At 49.3% G+C, this 8728-nt stretch overlaps 1 protein-coding gene across 1 annotated transcript in view; it reads right to left on the reverse strand.

The window, feature by feature from the left end:
- Window positions 1-8446, reverse strand: part of Pcgf5 (polycomb group ring finger 5) — a 117496-nt gene extending 109050 nt beyond the window's left edge. The window contains exon 1 of the mRNA XM_032891883.1: window positions 8256-8446. The gene's annotated coding sequence lies outside the window, so the exon portion shown is untranslated. The remainder of the gene's footprint in view (window positions 1-8255) is intronic.
- Window positions 8447-8728: the final 282 nt, after the last annotated feature.

Below are 8728 nucleotides of genomic sequence, written 5' to 3' on the forward strand. Positions count from 1 at the left end.
GCTTTTAAGTCATAACTCCCAGCTGATCCACACCGGAATTATAAAAACCTGAGAGTTCCTCACGCCCTTCACACCCTGTCTGGCCCTCCACCTTCTCCCTTTCTCCTCCCTCCTCACTCTTGCTGAGGCAGACACTAGGTTATCTGTGTCGCCCACCTTCCTGCCACTGGTCCTTGTACTGGGCTGAGTTGCCCACACGGGGTTGGTAGTGTCAGAGACGCCCAAGCCATCTCTGTTTCCAGTGTTCTGAGCTCTGCCGGGGGAAGTTGTCAGTACAGGAGGGATGCGCCCTCCAGAAGCGTGTCCTCCCTAGCTCTCGCTGCCTTCGGATCTCCAGCCGAAGCGGGCCACCAGCTTTGCAAACGCTGCCCTCTCTACCTCAGTGTCACACCTCACTCTCTGCTCTCCAACCAATCGACACAAGACGACCAAGCCATTTCACATCTACAAAGTAGTGTAAAATTCAGACTTCATCTTGGCCTTCCGCTAATCTTTTAGATTCATAGTCTACAGTCTTAGACAACATCATGGTGTGTATCTATCACTACAGGAAGATGACAGCATATTCCCAACGCCCTCAGACCCTCTCTGTTCTTCCTGTCCATCCCTCCCTGTGTATTTCTGCACCTACCTGGTATGTGCAGGTGACCGGGTATCATTTTGTCTCTACAGTGGTTCCTTGGGCAGGATGACATTTACTCAAAGCCAGGCAGCTCCTCTTCCTTCACCTACCTCTATGTAGGTGCTGAAGTCTTAGCCCTGCTTTTTGTGGGAGGGCCCAGAGGGCACCTTCAAGTTTCACTCCTCAGCCATAGTCTAGGCTGGCATTTTTATTCATTTGTTTTGCTTTGTTTTTGTTTTTAAATAGACAGGGCCTCTCAATGGCCTGGAGCTCACCAAACAGGCCAGCACGGAGCCCCAGGGATCAACCTGTTTCTGCCACCTCAGAGCTGGGACTGTCAGCGTATTTATTTCTCCTTTTGTAAATATGGGTTCTAAGGGTAGGATTCAGATTCCCGGCTTGTGAGACTCTTTAGTAACTCAACCTTCTCCCTAGCCCTCTCCACGTCTTTTCATCTCGAAATGATATCCCATCCTAGGTATCTTCTTCATTTATTCTGAAGAATACAGGGCATTTTTATTGCTTCCAAGTTTGGTAATAATGAACAAAGCTGTTGTAAGTACCCGGTGTAGGGTTTTTTTTTTTTTTGTTTTTTTTTTTGAATGGATTTGAATTTCCAACTGCCTCGGCAAGGTAAAAGTGTTTGGTTTTACAACATTTTTCAAGATGGCTGTACCATCCAGCGCTCCCTTCGGCAAACGAATGATCCATATCCTTGCAGCACTTGGTGTTTTCTGAGTAACGGATTCTGGCCACTCCAACCACTGCCAAGTGGTATCTGCTCTCCTGATCTGCATGCTTCCGATGTCTCTGATGTGGGACACCCATTCAAATGATCATCTCGCTATCTTCCTAGTTCCTTGGGTGCCTGGGAGGGACTTAGTCCATTTTTAACGTAAGAGTTTTTATTGAGTTATAGGAGTTCTTTGCATACTTGAAATACTTATCAGATACATCTTTTGAAAATATTTTCTCCTGGCCCGCGTCTCAACTTTTTATTCTTTGGATACTGTCTTTTTGCAAGATGCATTTAAAAAAAATAAAATGTAATAGGCACGGCTTCTGATACCTTCCTTCTGTGAATTACACCTGCTGTCCTGTGCGTGAAGTACGTCCAAACCTAAAGCTATCTGCCCATCCTGCTGTGCTATTTTCTAACGGAGTCATAGATTAAATGCATGTGTATGGCCCATTCTGAGGTCTCTTGTCAGTTTCCACGTAACGCCCAGTCGTCCTGCCTGGCACTACTATCGTGTTTCCCTTGCTCCGTGTCAAAGATCAGTTGATCAAATCTGTGGGACCTCAGGAGCCCCTCAGCCTCAGTGCTGCTCCACTGACCTACTTGCTGGTCTGATCTCTTGCCAGGACCACACTTGATTATTTACGTCTCTCTAGAAGCCTTAAAGCCAGCCGTCCAGCTCTGTTCTTCAATACCGTGCTTGCTTTCCTATATAAACTGCAAAGTTGAATGATCAATATCTACAAAATAACTACTGGAATTTCGATTTGGGACTCCATCGAATTTATCAGTCAAGTTCAGAACATTGACTGTCTCTATCCATGAACGTGTACCTTCATCACACGGATCTTACACATAACTCATCAGACTTTCATGTGCTAGTGGAAACCACAACGCCTTTGTGTTGGTTAGTGTTTTGTCAATGCATTAGGGTCATCCAACGAAGAGGAACTTCAGGTGAGGAAACTCTTCCAACAGAACGGCCGGTCGGCAGGTCTGTTGGGCCTTTCCCAGATTGATGATTGACTCTGGAGAACCTAACCCACTGTAGGAGGTACCAGGCTTGGGCAGGTGGTCCTGGGTTACATAAAAAACGTAGCTGAGCAGACTGTGCCAGCAATCGGTCTATGGTCTCTGCTACAGTTCCTGCCTCCAGACTTCAAGTTCCTGCCCGGTGTTGCTTCAGTGATGGAGTGTGAAGGAGAAGTGCAGGAGGAGATAAACCCTTTCTTCCCCCAAGTAGCTTTCAGTCGTGGCGTTTAACCACAGCAACAGAAACCTAGCGAAGGATGGTACTCCTGAGTGCAAATTCCCCTCCTGGTACGCAGGAAAGCAGCCTTTGCATATTAACCTCGCGTGAACTCTGCTGTCATTGTTTGTCAGTTCCAGGACGTCTTCATCTGATTCTTCCTAATTTTTGGTACGAGTAAGTGTTACCTTCTACGGCAGCTTTACTTCCCTCTTCTAAACCAATATACCTTTTTGATTTACTTTTCTTTTTGCCTTATTGGCACGATTATCCAGAAATAACTTCATTGTAATCAAGGTGATCATATAATTCATTACTGAAAAGGAGAGTTTCCCTTAGAATGGAAATGGCCACCCCCCATGTGCAAATGAATAAAAATTTAACTTAACACATTTTCAAGACGAGGCCTGGAGATATAGCTCAGCCAGTGGATGTGCCTAAGGTCTGACGACCTTAAGTTTGATCCCCAAGACCCATATGGTCGAAGAGACTCCAGGAGCTGTCCTCTGACTTCACTCACAAACATGGCACACAGGTATCTCGCCCCCCAAACACACACAAATAAAAATAGAATTTAAAATGTAGAAAAGAATGGGCACTATTTGCCCAAATATCATCCCAGAATTGATTTGGCTTAACAAGTATGGGCCGAGTGTCGATCTAGAGGTAGTCAGCCACCTGTATCTGCTCCCGCTCCTTCAGCGTGAGGAACGCCTGGTGCATTAATGACCTTCCTATTCCTGCTTCAGGGGAAGCCACCCCACCCACACACACATGGACGCCATTCTTACAGCGTTTGCTTGTTTGGGACAGTGTTATGGACTGAAGTCAGGGCCTTGAACATCATCAGCAAGCACAGTACTGCTAAACTAATCCCAAATCCATGATTCTGTTTTCAGGGACTTTTCGTCCACTGTCTGAAGCATATACTCCTTCTTTTCACGATGATCTCCTCCACTCATCTCCACCCGTGTTGGTGGATTGCACGCGACCTGGAGACGCTTAGCCAGAAGCTCCTCCTGTGTATTTTAATACCTGCCCATCCTATCTCATGTTATTCTTCTGCTTTTGTCGTCCCATCTTCCTCATCCGATTACGCAGAAAGTGGCGTTGCATTCCCAGCTCACCCCCACCTCCACCCTGACTCATGTTTGCAATGCTGTCCTTCTGCCCCCTCCGGGGCCACCACTGATCCCCATGTGGGCTAGCCTTAAAATGTTAAGTTTGATGACATCATCCCATACTGAATGGATGCTTGATGTTCTTCACGACAAACCCAGCAGGCTCCTTAGCTCAACACAGAAGATGCTTGATAATGTGGCCCTAATATTCCCATTAAACTCTCTTCTAGCTCTTCAACCTTCAACTCAACCACATTCCTCCCATTTCTTGACAGAGGTGAGCATTCTTTCCTTCAAGTCTCAATACAGGCTGGTCTCCAAATCTCTGCCGGGTCTACTCCTATGGAATTTTTAAGATCTTGTGCAAAATCCCTCAATTCCCTAATGTTCTGGCTAATAATGGATTTGTTTTTCTTTTCTAAAACCGCCATGTGCTTTCTTTATGATTCTCTAACAGCTCCATGTAACACAGCCTTTGGTTATCAGTCTCGCCCTCTCTAAGTAACGTGTAAGGCTCTCATAGCCTCTGATTAGCCCACATACTTCTCATACTGCCTTTCTTAATAAACTAAGAGAGAATGTTCAAGTTAATCTACACAGTGTATAGAATAAAAATGTAGTTAATTTATCAATGTTTATTTATTTTTTTTTTTTTTTGGTTCTTTTTTTCGGAGCTGGGGACCGAACCCAGGGCCTTGCGCTTCCTAGGCAAGCGCTCTACCACTGAGCTAAATCCCCAACCCCATCAATGTTTATTAAAACAAATTCTCAGGAGGTCTAGAAACTAAGCCTTTTTTTTTTTTTTTCCTTTTTTTTTTCCAGTTCATAGTTGGGATATAGGAATCACTTTGGTTAAAAATGTAGAACAGCACAAATGTAACCGGTTCCTAAAACCAAAGAGTTAGGCTAGACCTCAGGGGTCATGGGGGTCATTTAATCCCTCCCTGTCAGTCCCATGGATGCAAACATGTGCAGTGTGAAGCAGTTAGTATTTACTTTATTTCTTGTTTGTTTGTTTGCTTGCCTTTGAGACCAGGCTTCATCTCCCAAAGGCTGGCCTTGAACTCATTATGCAGTCCAGGATGACCTTGAGAATGATCCTCCTGCCTCAACTTCCCACAGGTTCAAGCACAACCACACCCAGCTTTCAGATACAACTCATTAAGAGCCTTGTGTAAACCAGGTTCTTCTACATTAGGTCAGGCTCACACAATCCTTCAGTGTACACAGCACCAATGCTGCCGCCACTGCGTGTGCGTGTGCGTTCGTGTGAGCGTGCAGGTCTGCCAGTGTGTGTGTGTGTGTGTGTGTGTGTGTGTGTGTGTGTGTGTGTGTGTGAGATGAGAGAATTTCTAAAGTCAAGTAGCTCGCTGTAGCGAGGGTTTCCTGATAGATGCAGAACTGAATGAGGTTCAGGCTCTTTTTCTACGACCACTGTCTGAGACATAAGACCAAGCACGTGGCCGACGTCTGTCTTCTGCTGTGTCTCCAGGTACCACTTGACAACTAACAGTGAATACACATGGAAAGTTCCATGCTGCTTTCATTAAAACTTAGGGACATTAAAACAATATGCCAACACTATCACCGTAAAACTGCAAAACCCTGTTCTTATCGGCCAGAAAAACTCCTTTCTTAGTTTTTACTTCTTAAATATGTTCTCAACTGAAAAGCCATTTGTCCAACCAGATTCAGCAAGTATCCGCTGAGTCCCTCCGATGGGAGACACGGGAGGGTACGAATCCAAGTAAGGCGTGGTTTTACTCCCTGTAAAGTGTGCACAAGCAAGGGCAGACAGTCTGTTAGTGGGAGGAGCAATTCCTCTCTGCCTGTTGGTACTTGGACTAATGCAGGGGCTTCCAACAACACAGACTTCAGATTCCTGGTTCTAATCCCAGTTCTGAGTTTTGAGCAAATCCCTTTACTGCCTAAGTCTTTTCAGAGAGGGTCCTGAAAGAATGGAGCCTGAAACTTCAAGATCTCTTGTGGCTAGCTCTAAAATGCTGCCTTCTCTGAACTCAGTCTTGAAGTGACACTTCCAGAAATGACCAGTTACTAGGACGCCGCAGGGCAGCCACTCCTATTTAGCAGCAGACCGTGGAAACACTGAGTGCTGACCATATGGCTACAAGACTAAGGCTGAGTAATATGCCCTGAAGTTTATTCTTTATAACATATACTTTAACCAGGTAGTCTTCTGAGTATGAAGTACTACATGTAAATCCTCCTCCTATTGCTGACCTGTAGCTTTGATCCTTCTAATATTCGATCAAGACGTTTAAAGGATAATTTTAAGCAACACCTTTTTAGCTACTACTGCGTTACCAATATTAACAACGCATTAGAGTTAGGGCCTCTGACAGAGAAACAAAGCTCGGGTTTGTTTAAATGGATACTATACTGTATTAGTCCTTCACCACCACTAAGTATGAGTTTGGTTTACAGGTAGGAGCAAAGAGGGACGGAATACCAGTGTTTCAAATGAATAGAAACATATAGGCCCGTGACCTCTCAATATTACTGATTTCACTTAGCATCCCCCACCCCCGTTTAAACGAGTACCTATATTTTTATTTACTCAGTAATGTACCGTGGTGCCAACGCTGCTTCATACTGAGCATCTTACAACAGGATGCTGAAAGGTTTGTCATTGTGTGCCCTTGACAGCACAAAGTCGATCGATCTCAAGAAAGTTACAACAGTCAAGAGAAAATCAGAACTGTACCCTACAGGTAACTTGCCCACCAAAGGCAATGAGTTAAAACTGTTGAAGATGGTCCTGCCAAGAAGGAGGGACTTATTCATTCAGCATGTCCGACAAACATAGGGGGCCCCAAATATATATGAGGCTTCTGTTGACTCTAGGGTATAAACGAATAAACAGGTAAAGTCTCCCACTTTCTCCTCTGCAAGGCTTACATTCTTGTAGTGGAAAGCGGACTTAGATAATGCCTCTACAAAATATTCTTAGCGATTAGGAGCTATTAAGAAACTAGGAGGGCTATGGAGTAGTTTGGGGGACAGGGATCAAGAACTGAGAAACTATGATGCCCTAGAGTATTTTCGAGGCCCTGACACAGGAGGGGTGAGCCCCAGATGAGAAAACGTTGCTCTGTAGTCCTTCAAGTGTGGAGTGGGATGGGAACGTCAAGTTAGCGTTCAGGAATGACAGTAGGAAACATTCTGTATTCATGAATGAAAAAACGAGACGGCCTTTTTAAACTTACAAAAAGCTAATCTTTCTTTATATCATCTACTTAAGGGACCAGTTGTTTAAGATCGACTTACTTTTAAGGATTCTGCTAATTACTTGGCAACTGCTGAAGTAGACGCAATTACTAGAATTCCAACCAAGCTGCAGACCTCCCTCACTTGACTCTATTCAAATTGTGAATGGGACTGGACCGGGCCCTGTAGCGAATCAGCGTCTCCACTGCCACATTAACCCAGCCAGGTGGAATCGTGTTACTCTTCCAGAAAACGCGTAGCAAGGCTAGGGAAGATGGGGAGCCCTACGCCCTAAAGTTACTGTGGCAGGTTTAAATTAAAAAAAAAAAAACAACCTCGCCACCCTCTCTCATGAACTCCCCCGCCCCTCCGGGCGTCATCCCTCGCAGAAGGGCGGCCCACAGCGAGTACGCGCGCGCGTGTGGAGCCCGCGTGAATCATCGGAGCGCGGTCCACCGGGGCAATGATTCATTCACCGCTCCGGAGCTCACAGCCACACGTTCCCGGCGTACTATGACGGCCGCACACGCAGCTTCCTTAATATTAAACAAATGTTTCAAAGTACGGACGTCTGCTGCGAGAGATGCGGAGAGCAGGGCAAGGTGGCGGGGAGCGAGCGTCCCGGGGCAGGCAGGGGCGCGGAGGGCAGGGTTGGCTCCAACCCGACCCCCGAGGCGTGCGGTGGCGCACAGGTGGGTCCCCGCCGCCCTCGCCGCCGCGCTCCCGATCGCCCCTCTGCTCTCCGTGGCATCTTATATAATAGCCCCAGCCGATCCAAACGGAAGCGGGGCGCGCGCTGCCGGGGCCGCCCGGCAGAGGTGCTCACTCCCGGAGCCCGAGGGGCTCCCCACGCAGCTTCCAGGAGAGGGGAGAAAGGCCCCGAGCGCCCGCCCCGCGCGTCCCCTCGCGAAGGCACTCGATCGTGGCCGGTCCCCTTCAGGAAGCCGCGAGCGTCACCAACTGCGTCAGCTTCTTCAAACACCGTGCCCTGCTCTCTCCAGCCCGGGAGCCGCCGCCGTGGGGCTGGGGCCGCGGGCCGCGCTGGCAAGCGCGCCTCAGGGGAGGAGAAAGTTCCCCGGGACCCTCCCGTAGCCCGCCCGGCCCAGCCGCGCCGCCAGCACGGGTTCCCTGGCGTGGGCAACTTGGGACCCCCGGCTGCGCGCGACCCCTGCTGCCCGCCGAGCTCGCACGGCGGCGCCCGCGGGGATCTCACCCCGGGCCCAGCGGAAGATCGGCCGCACTATAAAAACTTCCCCAAACCGGGAAGCCTCCCGGGTTCCCGAGCATCGCTCTTACCTAGCTCTCGGGAGGCCACGTTCCGGGCGGGCCGCACGGGGCGCGTGGTGCACGAGCGCGCGCGCGTGGGGCGGTAGGTGAGCAGCCCGAGCGGGCGGGGCGGAGCAGGACCGGGTGGCGAGGCGCGAGCCGCGCGGGCGGGAGGTCCGGGTGGCCCCGCGGCGAGAGGGCGGGGGAAAGGACGACGGCAGCCGAGCCCGCGGTGACCGTGACGGTGGCGGCGGAGGCGACGGCGATGGGCGCGGGGCGAGCGCGCCAAGGGGGCGGAGGAGTTGCCAGAGGGTTTGTTTACGCATTGCTGCCCGGCTCGGGGCACAGCCCGCATTCCCTGATTGGACACAAACTGGGGCACAGCCTCTCGCCGCCGCCCGCCAGGCCTTCTGGAGCAGCCACCGCCGCCGCTGCGTAGCTCCCGGAGCGCCTGCCGGGCACAGCCCACCGCGGTGCCTGAGCTTGGAGGGGAACGTTAAGGG

The sequence above is a fragment of the Rattus rattus genome, chromosome 2, assembly GCF_011064425.1.
Source record: "Rattus rattus isolate New Zealand chromosome 2, Rrattus_CSIRO_v1, whole genome shotgun sequence".
In the NCBI taxonomy this organism is placed as follows: domain Eukaryota; kingdom Metazoa; phylum Chordata; class Mammalia; order Rodentia; family Muridae; genus Rattus; species Rattus rattus.